General features: G+C 57.4%; 1 protein-coding gene across 2 annotated transcripts in view; it reads right to left on the bottom strand.

Annotated features, from left to right (window-relative positions):
* SDK2 (sidekick cell adhesion molecule 2) overlaps positions 1-19,226 on the bottom strand; it is a 249,546-nt gene that overhangs the window by 193,914 nt on the left and 36,406 nt on the right. The gene's annotated exons all lie outside the window — the stretch shown is intronic.

The following is a 19,226-nucleotide window of genomic DNA, read 5'->3' on the forward strand; positions in this document are numbered from 1 at the left end:
CCAACCAGCCTGGGCTTCAAATCTTGGCCCCTCTCCTACTCATCGGGTGACATCAAGTAGCTCCTTGATCTTCTTCTGCCTCCCCTGACTGCCTCACTTGTAAAGGAGGGACAGGGCTCACAGGTGATCTGCAGATGAACACACCTGAAGACGTCACGTCCTAATCCCCAGAGCCCGTGAGTACGTCCTGTTCACCGCAAAGTGAATGAAGTTTGCTCATCAGCTGACTCTGAAAGAGGGTGATGACCCTGCCTTGTCAGGTGGGCCCAGTGTAATTACGGGGTCCGTAACTGTGCAAGACCCCTAGAAGGGGGATGCAGGCGGCCTCCGGAAAAGGCGAGGGAATGCATTTTCCCCTCAGCACCGAGCCCCACCGCCTTCCTGAATTTAGCCCATTGCGATGGTTTTGGATTTCAGACTTCCCCAACGATGAGATAATAAACCCGTGTTGTGTGAAGCCACCGCACTTGTGGGAATTTGCCGCAACAACCACAGCAAGGTGCGCGGCCACAGGGCCCATCTCCCAGGGTGGCTGTAGATCCCGGCTTGGGCACTATTCCCTGGGGAACCGGGAGGCAGGGTCCCACCGGGTGGGGGTTCACACTAGAGATAGCACAAGGTCCAGGAGCCCTGGGGACAGCAGGACACCAGACTGGAGGGTCAGAGGGCTGGGGGTGGGCCAGCAGTGAGTGGAGCTAAAGCAAGGGGGACAAGGTAAGGGTGGGCTCAGCCTCCGTCACCAGCCATTAATGCAGGCCTGTCTCAAGGCACAGGCAAGCCAGCCCCCTCCTCCCGCCGTTCCATACTGAGCTGTACCCTGGGGTGATCACTGCCTGCCTGGGCTGTATCTTCATTAATTATCTCCTCTCGAGGTCTGTAAGCCGCCCCCGCCTTACCATGTCCCAAACAAAGCTCCTCCTTTTGTCCCCCTCCCTCCGGGCCATGTCCCCCAACTCAGGCTTCCTCTTCAGTTGGGCTCCCTCGGGGGCGGCCCCCCAGATGGGCCATCTCAAGAGCCCCCCCAAACACCTCTGAGCTCCCGTCTGGCACTCCAGCTGCCACGGCACGACCCACACCACCACCACCTCTTGCCTGGCCCCCTCCAGGATCTCCTTCTTGGCCCCACATTTTCCTGCAACCTTTGCAGTGGGTAAAGGTTAATTCTGTGCGTCCCCTGACTGCACCACAGCCGCCCAGATGAAAGACCATCGCTTTGTGTGTCTGGGAGGGTGTTTGCAGATCAGATTCGCGTTTGAATCGCCGTGCAGGCAGGTGTTCTCCCACCTGCCGGGGGCCTGAGTAGAACAAAAGGCAGAGCACCAAGGAATGTGCCCCACGCCGCCCCCCATTTCTTCCCACCTGCCTGTTGGAGCAGGAACCTTGGTCTTTGTCCTTTTGCATGTGTACACACAGATAGGGATCTGCTGGCTCTGACCTCCTGGAGAATCCGCTAAAACAGGGACCATTGTTCTCAACATAGGCAAACATTGCAATGGGTTTTCCAAGATCAAATCCCACTAGGTTCCCAGAATAGAGACCTTGGTTCTTACGGGGCCTGTAGGGTTGGGCCCCTGCCACTCTGTGCAACCTCACCAGGCATCACTGCTGGAATCTTCTCCAGAGCCCGGGGCAGTGCCCAGCATGCTCTCACCGGGGCTTCCCAGATGACGCCCCCAGTCTAGAAAGTCTCCCACTTCCCTCTGGAGACTGAATCCCTTTTAGCCATCATTTGGATGTGAGCTCAAATAGCACTGCCTCTGGGAAACCATTCTGGGTCGAATTGTGTGTCCCCTTGCCCCCCGCCGTCCCCCAGAATTCGAATGTTGAAGTCCTAACCCCCCAGGACCTCAGAACGTGGCTGCATTTGGAGAGAGGGTCTTGGCAGAGGTAATTAAGGTAAAATGAGATCATCTGGGTGGGCTCTAACCCAACATGACTGGCGTCCTCGTAAGAAGAGATTAGGACAGAGACGCACACGGGAGACCACTTGACGACACACAGAGAAGGCAGATGGCACCTACAGGCCAAGGACGGGGGTCTCGGAAGAAGCTGACTCTGCTGACCCCTTGGCCTCAGACTTCCCGCCTTGCAAACAGTGGGACAATCCACATGTGTGGCTAGGCCACTCCGCCCATGGCATGGGGACAGGAGCCCTCCCCTCCCTGACCACTGGCCGCGGCTGGGCTCTTCCTATCACCCTCCAGCCTCACCCCGTCCTTCTCCCTCTTCTGTCCTCACGCGGACCTCCTGGCCACAGTGCAAAGCTCCATTTTCTTCCACTGCCCCTCCCAGGACAGGGTTTGTCCTCGGTGCCGAAATCTGTCACACCCAGTCCCAAGCAGGGTGTCACAGGCCGTCCCCTCCCTCGCAGCGACTGTCTTCTTGATCACAGCTGTACTCACTTCCCCGCAACACAGCAGCTCATGCGGAACCAGGGCCAGCTTCACAGGACTGAGACCGGGAGTCACACAGGGCCCCCGCACTGAAGGGCCACAGGCAGTTTAAGCCTCTGCTGTCACTGTCCTGCAATGCTCGGTAACGTCATGTTCAAACTTGTACCTTGTAAGGGAAGAGCGTTGGAACAATGGCCCCATGCACGGAGCACAAGAGGTATGCAGAAGGAAAAGCTTGGTATTTTAGTAACCTGAATGGCACCTTTTGCCTGCTTGCCAAACAAGGGCCCCTGTTTTCATTTTGCACTGGGACTTGTAAATTACATAGCCAGGCACCAAGTCATTTCCCCCCAGCACTGCTGGTATGGTAGGTGTCTTCCTTACTGGTTTCTGGAGCCTCCTGGGGGTGGGGGGCACTTCACCTCCATTCCTGCACCCCCATACCACAAGCCTGGGCTGTGGACAAACCTATTTTCCTGATCCAAAGCCCCCTCGCCCCCAAATCCCAGCTTGGACAAGACGCCTCCCACATGCTCCTCCAATGGCTCACGGAAATGGCAAAGCCAAGGACGGTGGCCCCTGCCACCACGGTGGACCTCGCTCCCTCCAGACGCACCTCTGGTCATCAACGGTCCCCCCACCCCGGAGAAGCAGCCACCTGCCCCACCTTCAGAATGCCAGCCTGGCTGGGGGCCTCAAGGAATGTGTCCCTCCTTATCTCCCACAGGGAAACCACCTTTCCAGCCCGTCCCTGGTCTGACTCAGGATCTTACAGGCAGGCCAGTCCCCCCTTGAGTGCAGTGGGATTGCGGGGGGGCCTGGGCTGAGCAGATCGGGTTAACCAGGGGTACGTATGGCCCACACTGGGGGGACGACTCCATGCAGGAACCCTAACTCGGGGCTCCATTGGGTCGAGCCCCTCTTCAGCACCCCACATCAGGCCAAAGCCCAGCAGTGTCTGATCTCTGGGGTGGGGGCAGGGGGGAGAACACACAAGGTGGGGAGCGGGGCACGCAGGCACGTCTGGAGGCGCACGCCATGCCGGCGCGGGTGTTTCGCCTTCTTTTCTCATGCTGGCAACAGCTGGTGCTGTATCTCAGAGCCTGTGGCTGTGACAATTATCAAAATGTTTACTATGTGTCACTATTAATAATGCAGAAACCCCGCCAGCCTCCTATATGGAAGCAGAGAGCATGACAACTGAGGTGCCGGAGAAGGTCTTCCCTGGCCCTGCCCCGGCCTGGGCCCTGCCCACCTGTCCGCTCACCTGCACAACCCCCTGGACTGGCCTTCCCCTGCTCCTCTAACTCGGGTGGCCCCTCCAGGCCAGAGAGTTCCCTCTCCCCCTCGGTGCTTCTATCCTTCAGATACAGGCTTTAAAGACATCCACCCAGGAAGCTTTTAGAAGGTCCCATTCCCTCCACAGCACTGCATTCTCACCTTTATGTATAGAAGTGGGGGGGGGGGTTCGGGTGAAGCTTGTACACCATGAGCCTACTCGCTTTCTGAGCTCCTTGGGGCTGAGACTTTCTCTCCTACATTAGCTTCTTTTCTTTCCCTCAAACATAGCAAGCTCCCTCCCACCTGCCCCAGGACTTTGACACATGCCATCTCCTTTTCCACGACACTCACCCTGCACCTCTCTGTCTACTAACTCCTACACATCTTTTAGGGACCAGTGACAATAGTCACTTAATAAATATTCCTGGGAGGAACGAGCGGGTGGCCCAGGAGCAGCACGAACGCATGCAGACTTCACCAAGTGCAGCACCTGTGACCCATCTCCTCCTACTCAAGCGGGCACTTGGGCTGCTGGTGCACAGGGGCTCTGACGTGGGGATGGAGTGACCCCTTCTTCTGGAATAGTCCCTGCATCTCGGTACGACACCCCATCCCCACTGTAAGACATGCTCATCCCCCCAAAGAGCAGGAGAGAGGGATATGAACAACCACCCCCACCCAGCGCGTTGCTGCCCCCCACCCCAGACCTCAAGGGCTGGGAGAAAAAGGTAGATGGGCCACTCTCTGCGGTGGTGTCCTGGCTGTGGGAATAGTCCCCAACCCCGGAACCTGCCTACAAACAAGTGAGCTCCCGGGCTTGTGCGGATGCCACTCAGAGAGAGCTGCCCGTTCAGTGCAGTGGGACCCCCAACTCTGGGCTGGTACAGGAGGGGGGGACCCCTGGCTGACCCCCCAGCATGCAAGACCTTATTCCCCAGCTGTGTCCCGCACATGGGCCAAACTGGAGAGCTGGCAGCTGGGCGTGGGGACCCAGCGTCAGACTTCCCCCAGCTCCGGGACAGGGCCGTGGGGGGTGCCTGGGTGTGGGTGGGTGGAGGAGTCAGGCAGGGCTGACCGGGCCTAGGAGGAGGACACCTCCTCGGTAGCCATACTCAGGGTCAGCTTTCGCAAACCAGTTGGTGTCTACGGGAGAAAAAGGGCACCACTTTATAGACCCGAATGTCCAGCTGTAAGACCTGATGCTCTCCAAAGGATGGCAACAGCCGACGTTCAGGAGTGGCGTGCCACCCCGTGTTGTCCTGCTCTCTGGCGTGCATGGCTTTGGAAAGTACCAGCAGGTGCTCACGGGGCACCCTCTGTGTGCCTTCCAGGTGCTGAGGACCCCGAGCTCCAGACCCAGACTCTGGGGCCCAGGGCTTTACCCTTGCTCAGCCGTCAGCTTGCAGAGTGCCTGGGGACACAACGTGTTCCTCCCTGAGTCTTAGTGTCCTCAACGTAAAGTCTGAGGCTCACATTCCATATGCCAACGGGGCCCCCCAGGTCTGACCTTCTAGAGGTGTTTTGACCTCTCTGGCCCCCTCCTGCCTGAGGGACTTTGCAGCCTCTCCTGCCACCCTGTCTGGCCTTTGGGTCTTCAGAGAGGAGAACAGGGTGATTTGTAAAAGGAGGGTTCAAAGGGCACAGAGCCTGTTGGTTTGTTACAGGTGATGGATGCTGGCGGCTTCTCGTCTGCGCTCACCGCTGATTAGAAACCAGTCTCCAAGGGAAGACAAAGGGGTGGTGGTGGAAGGGGTAGAGAAAGAGACAGCATGACCCAAGAGCCAGCAGCATGGCCAGCATCCCCACCCTCTGCTCTGGGGTCTGGTCCAGCTCTTAGGCACAGAAAGGTCAGGGAGCAGGGACTCCACAGGGGTTTTCGCTGTCCAGCACGCTGACTGGCACCAGTCCACTGAGTCTGCCCAGCCACCCAGCAAGGAAGGTGGTGCTATTCCCACCGGAGAGGTGAAGAAGTGAAGCCCAGAGAGGTTAAGCAACGTGTCCAAGGCCACACAGCTAGTGGCAGAGCCAGGATCTGAACATAGATCTGTCTGATGTAGAACACATACTCTTTCCCTCCATGCCACGCTCTTCCTGCCCTGGGTACCAGGGTCTGCAGCGAGGGTCTAGGGTGCTTCCAGGAAAAGGGCATGGGACTGGGAATCAGGAGCTTGTCAAAGGCAAGCAGGGCAATGGTAACAAGAAAGGATTTCCGAGCCAGACAATGTGGCTTGGAAATGGGACTCCTCCCCTTAGGAGCTGTGTGACCCTGGGAAACTTATTAGACCCCTCTGAATCCCTAGCTCCTTGTCTCTAAAATAAAAGGCAGAGTAAAACTACCACCCACATTCACAAAACATACACCCCCATGCATCCATTTAGGCTCCGTCATACGCAAAACATCACTGGGCATGTAGAAGAAATGGGCATTTGGATTTTTAGAGGCAAGTTAAGGTCAGTGGTGGCGCGGGTGGGGGTGGTGAGAGTCGGGGTGGGGCACAGGATTTATCAGTCACTGGCTACTCTTTGGGAATGTTTGTTTTTCTTATCGCACGCTCATTGTTCTTCTTCTAAAAGAGATTTTCTACCTGCTTCTAGGGCTGTTGTAAGGTGATCCACACAAAGGGTTTTCGCATAATGCCTGGCATACAGTAAGCACTCGAAAAATTGTCGGTGGTGCTTCTCTCTCTTCTCCCTCTCCAGCTGGCTTGCTCTCTCAGCCCACCTGCCAGTCTCCGAACCAGAATGCCGCTTGTCTTCCCATTGCCCTTTATTTATTTATATGTCTTCAAAGGGAAGGTGTGTGCGTGGCTGGGCCAATTCATCTATATCACTCACTTTGCTCAACGGCCCTCCCTCTTCCCACCCCTTCTCCCCCTCGCTGAGACCAAGAGCGTAAATTCCTCCTGGCTATTAATTAAAAGCAGCCTCTCCCTTAGCTCGAGTGTACTTGCCATAAATTAATAGCGGTCTTCTTAATCAAATCTTATCTCCTCCTCAAGCCATAAACACATGGAGCTCGACTCTGTATGTCTGCGCACCCAGCCGTGAAATTTAATTTCTGATGCTTTAGCAGACTTGGTGGGTACCTTTCTGGGGGGCTGCCCACCTTGAGTCCCAGCCTCAGACCCCTGGTCAACCAACTGGGTTTACTGAGCTCCCTCCCCCCATGTTTGGAGGCAGAGGACGCCTTACTCTTGAAACCGGAAGGTTCAGAAGTTTAATCGTCATGATTATTATCTCTGTCACTAGAACGCCTTTGATATGTTCTACGCCACCTGATTCTTGACAGCTCTATGAGGGGATGGACCTTGTCGGTGGAAAAACTGCGTCCAAAGATGGAAAAACTAAGTGCAACAGCCAGATCTGCATGGGATTCTTGCCCTGCCACTTTCCAGCTGCCACTCTGACCTTCAGTATCTTCATCTGTCCAAAGAGGGAAGATAATGCCTCCTGCAGCTTTCATGTGAGATGGGATACAGGGTCACCTGCAAAGGGCCCAGGCCAGCGCCTGGATGTAGCTACCACACGGGGCAGAGCTCTTCTACTCAAGGATGCCACCCAAGACCATTCTTCCAAGTACAAACAGGGGAGCTTGGACACAGAATTCCATCCTGAGTCTCCAGTGTCTGGGATCACCAGACAGGGTCCTTTGAACAGGCTCTGTTCGACCTGTTCCCTGCTCCTGGCCCGCCCCAGTGTGTGTCCACAAGTCCCAGGACAGAGGTGGAGCCAGTGCCCATGCCCACAGGGCGGGCCAGCCTATTCTAAGCAGCACCCACCCAGGGCACCCTGCTGGCACCCCTCACCACTCTGCTTAAGTAGCTAAGAGTCTCCAGCTATTTCCATGTGGCTGCAGGGAGCCCTGCGACATTGCATGCCATCCTGACGAGGGCTCGTTTGTAGATGAGACAGGACTCTGGCGCTGCTCCTAGAGCTGCTTTTCTCACTCAGGGCTGAGCATCACCGTCCCCCCAGGCTCCGCTGGCCCTTTGGGGGAATGAGCCTTTCTGTCTGGGTCCTGGCTTCCCCAGCCCGGGCTCCCAGGCCAACAGCCCTCTTCCCACCCATGGAACCCTCCGTCGGACCTCTCTGGATCTCGCTCACGGAACTCCCGCGCCGTGAGCTTCTCCTTTGCGAAGCGTGCAGCCGCGCTCCCTTCAAGGCCTTCTCACTGCTCTTGAGACTGTTTTTATTTTTATTTTTTTTCTATGCATCTTCAGGTTTGCTCATAATCCTCCACGCCTGCAGGGAGGCATCTGAGAAATGCCTCTCCCGTCCTATCTCTTCTCAGTACCATCAGCTGCTGACCACACCGTCTCCAAAGCCTGCCCGGGTAGAGGATGTTTGTTCACTCAGTGGTTCTCAAAGTGGGGTGCCCCGGAATAGCTGACGCTGCAGCCCCCCGGGAACTCGGCAGGAACGCAGGTTCCGGGCCCTGCCTCAGACCCACCCAAGGTGCCAGTAACTCTGCAGATGGGGCTGAGCGGTGTGTGTGTTGTGAGCCCTCCAGGGGACTTGGACCCACACTCAAGGGGCAAAAGCCGAGGTGCTAGGTGAGCGGTTCCCAACCAGGAGTGCCTGCCAGGAGACACAGGGCCATTTCCAGAGATGTTTTTGGTTGTCACATGTGGGTATCGAGCGGTAGAGGCCAGAGATAGTTCCGGGGCAGACTCCCAAACCCAAGAGCTCTGGAGGATCACAGGGAGAATGTGTGCAGTGAGCAGCCCTTGGAGTGGGGCTGGTCTCCCCCCAACCCCACCCCGGGGAGCCATTTTCCAGACGGGAAGCCTACAGCACAGGTCTCAGTTGTGAGTGGCAAGGCAGAGAGAGGAACCCGGAGCTGCGTCTTCACCACGATGCTGTGCACAGGCCCTTTGACTAGAGATGCTGGGAGGCTCCTACACCATCTAGCTAAGCAAAAAGGGAAAATACAGGCATTGCAACCTCTTGCCCACTGAGTCCGCCTAGGAGCCATTATTAAGTGCCTACTGTATGCTTCTAAGCCAGCCACTCCATGGTATAGTGGTGCAGTTCCACACGAAGAACTCACACTCCAGCTGTGCGAATCTTGGGCAAGTCACTTACTCGCCCCAAGCCTCGGTTTCCTAATCGGCAACACAAGGACTCGGCCACCTGCCACACAGCCCTGGCAGGGAATGATACAGGAAGTCACAGGAAAGTACCCGACGCTCCCCGCTGCTCACCCTGCTGCTCAGCCTGTGAGACCCAGGCCAGGTGAACAAGAGAACATGTGTCTGGGCAATAACAGAGCCCCAGCCCCGGCCTGCAGGGCAGAGCCGCTATTCCTTCTAGGTGAGCACGTGTCACAAGGTGCTAAGTGCCATCAGCACCTAATTACGCCCTTGTCCTTGCCTTAATCAGGTGCTCTGGAAAGGGACTGCCGAGGGGACGATGGCCTTAAAGAGAAAGCCTGCAGCCGCTGGCAGGAACATCAGGGGAGGAGTTCACCTTTCTCCAGAAGGCGGCCTCTCTCAAATGGCCTGAGGGCCGGGGGAAGCTGAGTGGACAGGAAGGGGCGGCTCAGAAGCGGAGGCAACAGTCGACTTGGCTCAAGAGAAAGCAGGGAGCCAGTGGGACCCGCTGAGAAGGGGAAGGTGTTTGATGCAAGAGGACATTTAGCAAGACGGATGAGACAGCTGTCCGCGGGACGGGGGTGACGAGAGGCTGGATCTGAGTGCTAAGTCAGGGCGCTATGACTGTCCTCCACGCGTGAGCTCCTGGGGCTGGGCACCAGGATCTCGGGAGAACCAACGGACCTGGCAGCCGAGTCCTCCCTCCCAGGCATTCGCTCCCCCCGTCAAGGAATCCAAACCAGCGCCGCCCATCACAGAGAACGTGGGCCGAAACCCAGACCACCCATGGGAGAGCATGAGTGCTCTGCCCCCTCTGATCTCAGTCTACGACTTGAGGTTTTCGCCAGTCCAAACGTGGGGGAAAATACGGACCAAACGTTCCAAATCTCAGGGGCTGGAGGGCGTGACCAGCTCTGCCCTTCCTGGGCACGACCACCACGCTCCCTGAGTCCCTGCCCGGTGGCAACGGGTTCTAATGGCTCCTGATGTGGGGTCATATCCGGAGAGCGGAAAAGGGGTCCACTGAGGTTAGGGGGAGTCCACAGGTGACTGGGGATGTTTGGTGCCGCTGCCTGGAGAGGCACAGCTGGGGCTGTGGTCCCGCAGCGCTGTTTCGGCTTCCCTGCTCACCACTCTTCCTACGCCTCATGCTGGGGTTGCCAGATTTGGCAAAATGCCAGATGCCCCACTGAACATGAACTTCCTTTTGGCCCCTAGACTGGCAGAGCTGGGGCCCGGAAGCCACACCTGCAGGAAATGCAGCACAGGCACGCGACACCCGAGAACAAGTCCATGTTTATCCGAGACGTCGATCTATCTGGGCATCCTGTATCCAACCTGGGGCCCTATCCACCTGGACACACCAGGTGCACAAGAACAAAAGCCCAGCCCGGGATGAAGTGTCCTGACACCTGAGGCCTCCTCGGGCTCTCTGCAGGGCTGCGACAGCTCATCTGCGAAATGGGGATAATATCTGGGGACAAGCTGACATTCAATTGGGTACTGAAGACCGCCAACAGCATCCCCGCCGTCCTACGGACACAGGGTGGGCACTACCGACATGCCCTGCCTTGGTTCCTTACAGGGAGAGGAGGGTGTTCACTCGTTTCAACTTAAAATCCCGACAATGGTTCTGGGCACCTCCCTTCATCCATCACAGAGAACGTGCTTGCAGAGTCGTGACTTGTCTTACCAAGTGCCCTCACTGCAGAAAGAGAAGGGTAAATCCACAGCCAGAGAAAAGGACCATGTCTTGCAGCCCGTGGCCAAGCCTCAACGAGCTTGGCACCATCTTCCCCTTGGAACGACCAAGGCCCCTCTGCTCCCATCACACGGGAATGAGAGGCTGGTGACATGCTGATACCCGGCCCTTAACGTCAGGATTATAACCTGTATGATGAGAATGTGTAAGAGCAGATTTTATCGGGATAATAAAAATAAAAATGATCAAAATGGAGTTGGAACCCAGCCAGAGAGGGAGCACTGGAGGGAAAGGGTTTGAGGCTTTTTGATTTTTGAAGCCCCCTGGCGTGGAGGATGGGCCGACCTCCTCCCTAGGCGCCCCCCCCCGCCCCCCCACTGCCAGTGCCTCGAGCCATCTGTCCCTGCCAGCTCCCTGCCTGGTTAGCTTGATTCCAGAAATGTGGCTGTCTAGAGTCTAACCAGGCACACTGGGAGCCTTCAGGAGGAGCCCTGCTCTGGGTGGGAGGAAGGGCAGGGAGGCCCCGCGCCCAGGAGCTGGCCAAGGACGCATGGGTGGGAAGGGTGTGCACGGAGGGTTTCCTTCAAGTGCTGCCTGACGCCACGAGCTCTGGGGGAGGCACGGAACCAAAGGGTCACGGATTCATGCCTCGTCCCCATGCCTTCTCCCCAGGCATGCTGGGGGGGGCCTTGAGGTCCTTAGCTCGCCCAGGAGCGCCACACTTGCTGCACATGGGGCCAGCCACAGAACTGTGGATTCATGGGGCCACACAGGGCGGCGTGAAGAGGGCTCACGGCTCAGTGGCTTGGATCTGCTCATTCGACCTCTGGCAGCTGGGACCCTGGAACTGCACCAGAGCCATCAGCCCTAGCCACATCTCTCCCCCAGATCATCCCTAAATGTGCCAGCAGCCTCCATCCTTGTCCTCCTGCTAGGCCCACACCCCTGGCTCCCCAGGCAAAGGCGGGGCTCTATGGATCCTTCCACCAGCCCTGGATTCAGAGCTGTTTCCAAGGGTCCATGCAGGGCAAGGGCCTAAACACCTATGTTCTTCACATTTCTGGGCAAGTCTTATGCCCAGAACTCTAGGGAAGGCAGGGAAAAGGAGCCTCAGGACCCATCCTACCCCTTCCGCCAGATGGGTCAAGGGGAAGCTGCCCCTCGAGGCCGCGGGCATGTGTTGGGGGAGTGGGGGTAACCGGGGCAGCAGGTGCTTTCCGGGGGGACCTACCCAGCCTGCCAGAGGTGGACACCCAGTGTGGAGGGGTTGGAAGCCTCAGGGGAGGAGCCGATGGCACCCAAACTTGAACCCTTCTCTGTAGTGTCATCCCCCCCACACACACACTCCTGCCACTCACATGGCACCTTCTGACCAGATTTGGGGTTTTTTACATGAAATAATCGGATCAAGGGAGGCGTTAACTGGATTAAGCAGACGGCTTCCAAGAGACGGACGCTGGCTATGAGTGGCTAGTCAATAAGCCAGCACGGGGGCCTGGGCTTGCGATGAGGGTAGCTTCTAAGCTCTGCCCTCCTAGAGCGGAACAGGGTGACGGGGTGCTCAGGTGGGGGGGTGGGGGGCTTGTAGGCTCTGGGTCCTCAGCCTCTTCTTAACTTGTCCCCATCCCTACCTCAGTGTCTTTCTTTCTTAGAGCACGGACCAAGTGGCCAGCTCTGTGTTAGACACCTTGCATTTTAACCGTTAACCTCATAGAAAACTTACAAGGCCAATTTCAATATCTCCACTGATCAGAAGGAAAAATGGAGACATAGAAGTTAAGAGAATTGCCCTGTGACTCATGGTTAAGAAGTAAGTTTGGGATTCCAATCCAGGTCTGTCTGATATTATTTCCATCTCAGAAACTGTCCCCCCAAAACCTGGTCTTGGCCAATTCCCCCAACTTCCGGGTCCTGCTGTGGACTGTCCCCAATTGCCAGCCTCTGAGGCTAAATGTTGGGTGGGGGAGGCAGTGTTGGTGCAGATCTGTGGGCTTTAGTAAAGACACTTGGGGACACCCCCTTCCTTAAACCCAGCTGATCCCCACCCACAGTAGGCTGGGGTGCTGCCTTCCCTGTGGGGCACCTGAGGCCTGGGTCATGTGCCCTTTGCCTGTCCTAGGCCAGCTACCTCACGGCAACCATGCACCCACCCCCGCACACACACCCACACACACCCATGCAGACATATACATGCACACATGTGCGCACACACTCGCCGGCATACACCCAACAGGCCCACTCCTCCTTCCCACTTTATTCCTGCCCCACAGCACTCTCTAGCATCTTACACAGATAAACCACGCCTAGCTCTTCTGTCAGTAATCTCCCCGGCCAGCATTAGCGGCCACGAGAACACGGCGATTTGCCCATTTCACTTTTTCCTACAACCGCATCCTCAACTCCTAGAACAGTGCCTGGAATCTAGCAGATGTTCAATTAGCATTTGTGGAATGAATGAGAATGCAGCCATGCTGGTGAGAGTAGTAGGTGTCAAGGGCCTGGGGCAGTGGCTTAGTGCTGTCAGCTGCATGATTCTCTTGCCCTCGGCTCCTGACTGAGGGTGGGCCCTGTGGACATCGGGACAGTCTTGGGGTCATCATGAGCTCCCAGGAGCATAGGCTGTAGAACAGGCTAGGAGGAGGGACCCTCCCGGCACTGACGTGGCCCCTGCTGTTGCCAAACAGCCCATGGGTACCAGCAGTTGCGTCAGCAGCCGCACATGTAGCTCTCAGCTCTGCGTGTGACTGGGTCTCTGGCCGCTGCTGGCTATAAGGACATTGCCAAGGTAGCCTCTGAGGGATGTCAGCGAAATGGTCAGAGTCACAAGCCACTTCTTAATGAGGTGTGGAGTCAAGGGACCAGGCCCTAGATGGCCCCAGCTGTTCACCACAGCCCCGGGGGCCTGGCAGGAAGCTGGGGTGCAGCATCAGTGAGGGTCTGACACCCCCCGGCTCCCCCAAAGGCCCTGCGAGGGCTCTTCTGCCCCACAATGCACAGATGCAGCTGTGAGCGAGGAGTTGGGGGAGCTGCGGACAGGTTCCATTCCGTCCGGCTCCGTGTAGCTCACGACAGCCACCAAGCAGCCCGGGAACGTGAGGGACACGGCACAACCCAGGTGCAGGAAGCCCTGGGCACGTGGTATTGAAGAAATACACAGGCCCCGGCCTTGAGGGGGATAGAGGGAGTCCACCGAGTTAGAGGCCCTCCCAGCTTCATGTTCCAGGCAGGCCCCCCACCAGCCCCTGCCTGTCCCAACGCACCTGGCCTGTTCTGGGCACAGAAGCCCACGCCAGGCGGCCTGGTAAGAGGCAGTAAGAGGTTTGCCAGACAGGTCTGTTGTCCGTGGAACCACGGACAACATGGAGCATCAGGAGGGGCAGAGCCAGGGCCCATGGTGTGGGTGTACAGGCCAAGAAGGGGCCTCCATGTGGGAAGGTATCCTCGCATGGGTTTAGCACATCTGGTTTTATCCCCTCTGACTCCAGCAAGCTGGGTGACCTGGAGAACTGGCATGGCATGAAAGCCCAGGGGACGTCCACACCTGGAGACCTTGGGCAGGTCACTTCATTGAACCCATGAGCCTCAGTTTCCTTATCTGTGAAATGGGTGGGTAGCAACACGGAGTGAGGTCACGTGTAGGCAGGCTCTTACCCTGAGGCACTACCTCTGTTTACACATGTACGCAGTTCTGTACGAGTGCCCCTCCCTGTCCTCCCTGTCCTGCATCCTGGCCGCCAAGGGGAGGGCTCCGACCAACGATGAACCTGTTCTCTCAGTGCCATGTCTGGGAGCCTGGGATCAACTCCCTTCCTGGCATTCCCCAGCAGTCAGTGAGGCCACAGCTGCCCCTGCGGTCCCCACCCCCACAGGGAGATTAGGAACAGGGCCAGGCTGGGGACAGCCTCTGCAGACCATCCTGTCGCCCCTCAGATCTGGGACCTCTTCAACCCTAAGCCTCCCTCCAGAGGCTATGAAGACAAAGTTGAATCACACCTCGTGGCCCCTGATCAAAGGAGGCAGAGACACGGGCTGACTTCATCATCCGAGGCTGGCTGCTTGCCTCTCTCCACTCCTTGCCCAGGAGAGCACGGGCAGGGCCCTGATCACTTTCTTCCTGGGCCCCTGGTGGGCAGTGGGGGTCCCAGGGACCACGGAGGGTGAAAGCCTGATGCAGTAAGACTTCTGGACCCGGGACACAGGACACCCGTGTTCGAGTCTCAGCCCTGCCATCCGCAACTGTTGAGCTGTGGGCAGAGTATTTAACTTCCGTCATCTTGGTTTTGTCAATCAGGGGACCATGAGGCTTGGCTTACAGGACTTTCCGGGACCACGGAGGGAGCTGGCCGACACACAGCACACAGAAGGCACAGATTCCTGGAGCCTCGGACTCACCAGCCATGCCTCCCCTCCAGCGTCCACACCCTTGCGGCCTCCCTGGGACACAATCCTCAGAGATCTGTTTTCCTAGAACTGTCCACCTGCGCTTTGTATTTATTATTTCACTTAGTTTTTCTCATATCCCTACAAAGCTCAGTATTCTCCACCGGGCCTCACCTATGAGAACACAGAAGCCCCTCACTCCTCTGAGATCACGTGGCCAGGTGGCTGCCGAGAGAAGCACGTCCCCGAGGGGAAGGCACCAGCGGGGCCCTTGCCCCCAGTCCCGTCACTGTTGGGGAGCCACCCAAGCCCCAGCAGAGCGAGGAGGTGGGGAGCCTCAGAATCGAACCCCTGGCCCTCCCGGGGCAGCGGCTCAGGGGCAGCTGCGCGGGGCCGGGGCTGGGGGGGGGCCCTCCCTGACCGCCAGCTGGCGAGGCAGCCCCATGCATCAGCCAGTTTTAATTGTTTGTTCCCGGCCTTGTTTACGACTCAATAAAATCCATAACACAGATCGTGCCTGCCCTCCCCGCCCGCAGCCCCCCTCCCGGCTCACACTCCCTGGGGACACGGCTCTGCTCTTTATAGAAACCACCGCTAAACCGGACCGGCTTTGAAGCCGTCACTGTCAGTAAATGACCCTCCTGGAGAAGAAGCTGCAAGTAAGGGGTGAAGCTCTGGGTACGTCACATGCATCCCCGACCTCTGCTTTGATCAGGGACTCAAACGGCCCTCCGGCGAGCAGCCGACCCCTCCAAGGACAGCCCCACAGCCTACCGGGGTGCCCCCCGCCAGAAGGCCGGGAGGGACCCACGTGGGGTGGTGAGCAGAGCCGGGTCCTGGCCGGGACCTGCCTCGGACTCGGAACCGTACGACCCAGGTGGCCGTCCAGCTCCATTCTGCAGAGTTAAGGAAGGGGACTCAGCACCCGTGGCTTCTGTGCCTTTGATTTTTTTCAAAGGGGTGGCCTCCTGCTTTAGATGACATTTTCCAAGATCCCCCATAGACGAGACAGTTAAGAACAGACTTTTCTGGATACGGAGCGAGTAGGAATGGCAGACTCTTCCTTTTGGATCAATTACCCTTTTCCTGACTTTCTGACTGAAGCCTAGGAGCTTCTGGAAGGGTACAAGTGGGCCTTTGCCTTTGTGGTGTCCTGCGCAATGAGCTTGGCTCAGTGGTGTGTCCCTAGCTGGGCTTAATGTGTGTGTGTGTGTATGTGTGTGTGAGAGAGAGAGTGTGTGTGAGTGTGTGTGTGTGTGAGTATGTGTGTGTGAGTGTATGTTAGTGTGTGTGTGTGTGTGTGTGTGTGGAGGTGGGGAGAGAGGAGGGTCAGAGGACGGGGGAGGGAACACACATGAATCTTTCTTTTCCTCGAGTTTCAAACACAGCTCAAAACTCTTCCCCCTCCCTGAGCCCTCCTCCACCTCATGGGACCCCGGATAAAACGGGCAGCCCCTCCACTTCCCCGAGGATCCCAGCCAGCTCCAGGATGCGGCAAGCTAAGCCAGGGGTCTCCAATATGGGGGCCCTGGGCCCCCAAGCCCCCAGGGGGGAGGTTTCCAGCGTACGTGCACCCCAGACCCTGTCTGCTGGCACAATCGACGCACCTCACACACCTCCAGCCATTCGTCAAAAGTACGTGGCTGCTGTTGTGATTAATTAGGTAAAAACCCATTTACAAGTGATACGGAATTCCTAGCAGCCCTGTCGTGTGTTTCCTCAAAGAGCGACTGCTAAACGAACAGCCACTGGCAAGCAGCGTTCCGGGCCTTTCTCTGGAAGTGGGTCTCCGTGCCGGCAAAGGAGAGCCACGGGTCGCACATGGCTTGACCCCGCCTTTGCCGTCCGTGCCCCCACCTCATCGTCCCTGCCATCCAGGAATCCAAGGATGGCAGCTGTGGGCTGGGCCAGAGGCCACATCTGGAATCCATCCTCTTCATTAAATTAGTGGCTGTTTCCCAAGCTCTGGCTCCCTTGATCCCCCAAAGCCCTGTTCACGCTGTTAACAAGGACAGTAATTTGTTCATTAAAACCGGGCTGCCTTCCCAACAGGCTGCTGCCTGCCCTCGGGGAGGGAGGAGGGGAGGCAGAGTGGCCTCTGTCCTGGGGTCCCGCTAAGGGCCTCTCCAGGGCAGAGAGCCCCACCTGCTCCGACCACTCGGCCCCTGACTCCCCAAGTGACTCCAAGGATGCCTGGGGACAATGTGGGGACAGGCCATAAGGTGGCCCCTGCCAGCTCCTCTCTTGCTCCGTGACAGGGCTTTGTGGCCGCCCAATCAATGCGGACAACTTGATCTGGCACAGAGTCCCTGCGCAAACCACAGTCCACCAAGAGGTATTTATTGTCGTGAAAACAAACAGGCCCCCTCCCCCCAGCACCTGGGCCTCCTCTCCCCCCGCCTCCCCAGGGTATCCTTCACCTGTCCTTGGAGCAGCTCAGAGTCACGCATCCAGGACCACTCACGCCTATGCATTCCAATCTCTGTCCAAGCCAGGCCGGCGCCACCAGGGGACAAGATAAGAGGCAGGGTCTTGCGCGTGGTGACCCTCCAGAGAGAGGCCTCCAGGCCTTCAGACCCTGTCCCTTTAGCAACGACCTGAGTTTAACCACATCGACCCCTGGAGGTGGTGTACTAGACAAGGGTCCCCAGAATTCTTGTTCGCCCAGAAGCTCCGAACGGGACCTTATTTGGAAATGGGGTTGTGGCATTTATAATCAAGTTGACATGAAATCCTACTGGATGAGATGAGGCTTTGGAAGGTGTCCTTCAAAGAAGACGGAAATCTGGGCACGGAGACACAGAGATGCAGGGAAGGAGGCCATGTGGCCATGGAGGCAGACGGGAAGGCGGGCATCTCCAAGCCAAGAATGCGGAGGGCTGGCAGGGGACGGATTCTCCCTCAGGGCCCCCAGAAGGAACCACGCCTGTCTACACGGTCACTGTGGACTTCCGGACACCCAGTCTGCGGTGCTCTGTTGTGGCTGCTAGAGAAAACCCGTGTAGGTAGGTCATGGGTCCGGCAGTGGCTGGTGGTTAGTTTTGTGTCTATTTGACTGCACTAAGGGATGCCCAGACAGCTGGTGAGGTATGATCTATGGGTGTGTCCATGAGGGCCTTCCTGGAAGATTTCAGGATTTGAGCTGGTGAACTGAGCAAAGCAGATGGCCCTTACTGATTGGGTAGGTACCAACCCAGCTAGGGAGGGCCCCGGCGGCACAAAAGGGCGGGGGAAGGGTGAATTTGCTCTGTTGAACTGGGAGATCCATCTTCTCGCATTCTTGGACATCAGCGCTCTTGGTTCTCAGGCCTCCGGACTTGGACTAGGAAGTCCTAGTTGGCTCCCCTGGTTCTCAGGCCTTCAGGTTTGGACGAGAAGCACATCGCTGGCTTTCCCGCATCTGGAGTTTGCAGACAACAGACTGTGGGACTCCTCAGCCTCCATCATCACGTGAGCCAATTCCTCTCCATAAACAGATGTCTCTGTATAGTGCACTGGTTCTGTCTCCCTGGAGAATCCTGACTAATACAGGTGGGTTTGAAAAACTGAGGCCCCGAAGTTGGGAGTGTCCATCCTGAGGTCACCAGAACAAGGCGGCAACAGCACAAAGCCTGGAGCTTAAAGCCCCCCCCCCCCCGCCCCCACTCCTCCAAGAATCCTTCTACGTGTCCTGGAGACGGAGAAGGAACAAGGAACACAGGCCCCACATTCCAGCCACGCTGTTAGGAAGGCTGCCAGGGCTGGCAGGCCGAGCGCGGAAGAGAGGAGGCCATTTCCCCCCACTGTATCCCCAGCCTCGAGTCCAGCTTCTGGAAGAGGGCCTCCACCAAAGTTTCCAGACTCTGAGTGAGGCTCGTGGATTCCGTAGCATGGCACAGGATGCTTGAAGGGCTAAGACCTTCTTAACGGCATTCCTTTGCAGACTCCTCCTTTTGGATACCAACTGGAAATGAAGCTGGATGATTTTCTTCCCATTCTCGTCTCTGAAATCCCAGGGACCCACACAAGTTGTTTTGTGTTTGGGTCTGGGCAGAGCCCTTGACCAGGGATGTCGATGTGACATCTCCCCGCCAGCTGGCACCAGATCACTCTTTACAGTGGGGGGCTGCCCTGTGCACTGTAGAGCAGTTAGCAGCGTCCTGACCTCTACCCTAAATGCCAACCTAGGACGACCAAAAATGTTGGGGGACATTGTCCTGTGTCCCTGTGGGTGAGAGGGTGGGGAAGCACCCTCTGATGAGACCACTTTGTGTTGGTCCCAGTGGGTGCAGACTCGGAGGCCTTCCCATCTGTGCAGAGGGAGGGGTTGGCGGAACAGCAGACGCGCATCCTGAAAGAGGGGAGACCCTTGCTACCCATGATCTAGGGACTTGCCTT

This window comes from Mustela erminea, chromosome 18 (assembly GCF_009829155.1).
Source record: "Mustela erminea isolate mMusErm1 chromosome 18, mMusErm1.Pri, whole genome shotgun sequence".
Lineage (NCBI taxonomy): Eukaryota > Metazoa > Chordata > Mammalia > Carnivora > Mustelidae > Mustela > Mustela erminea.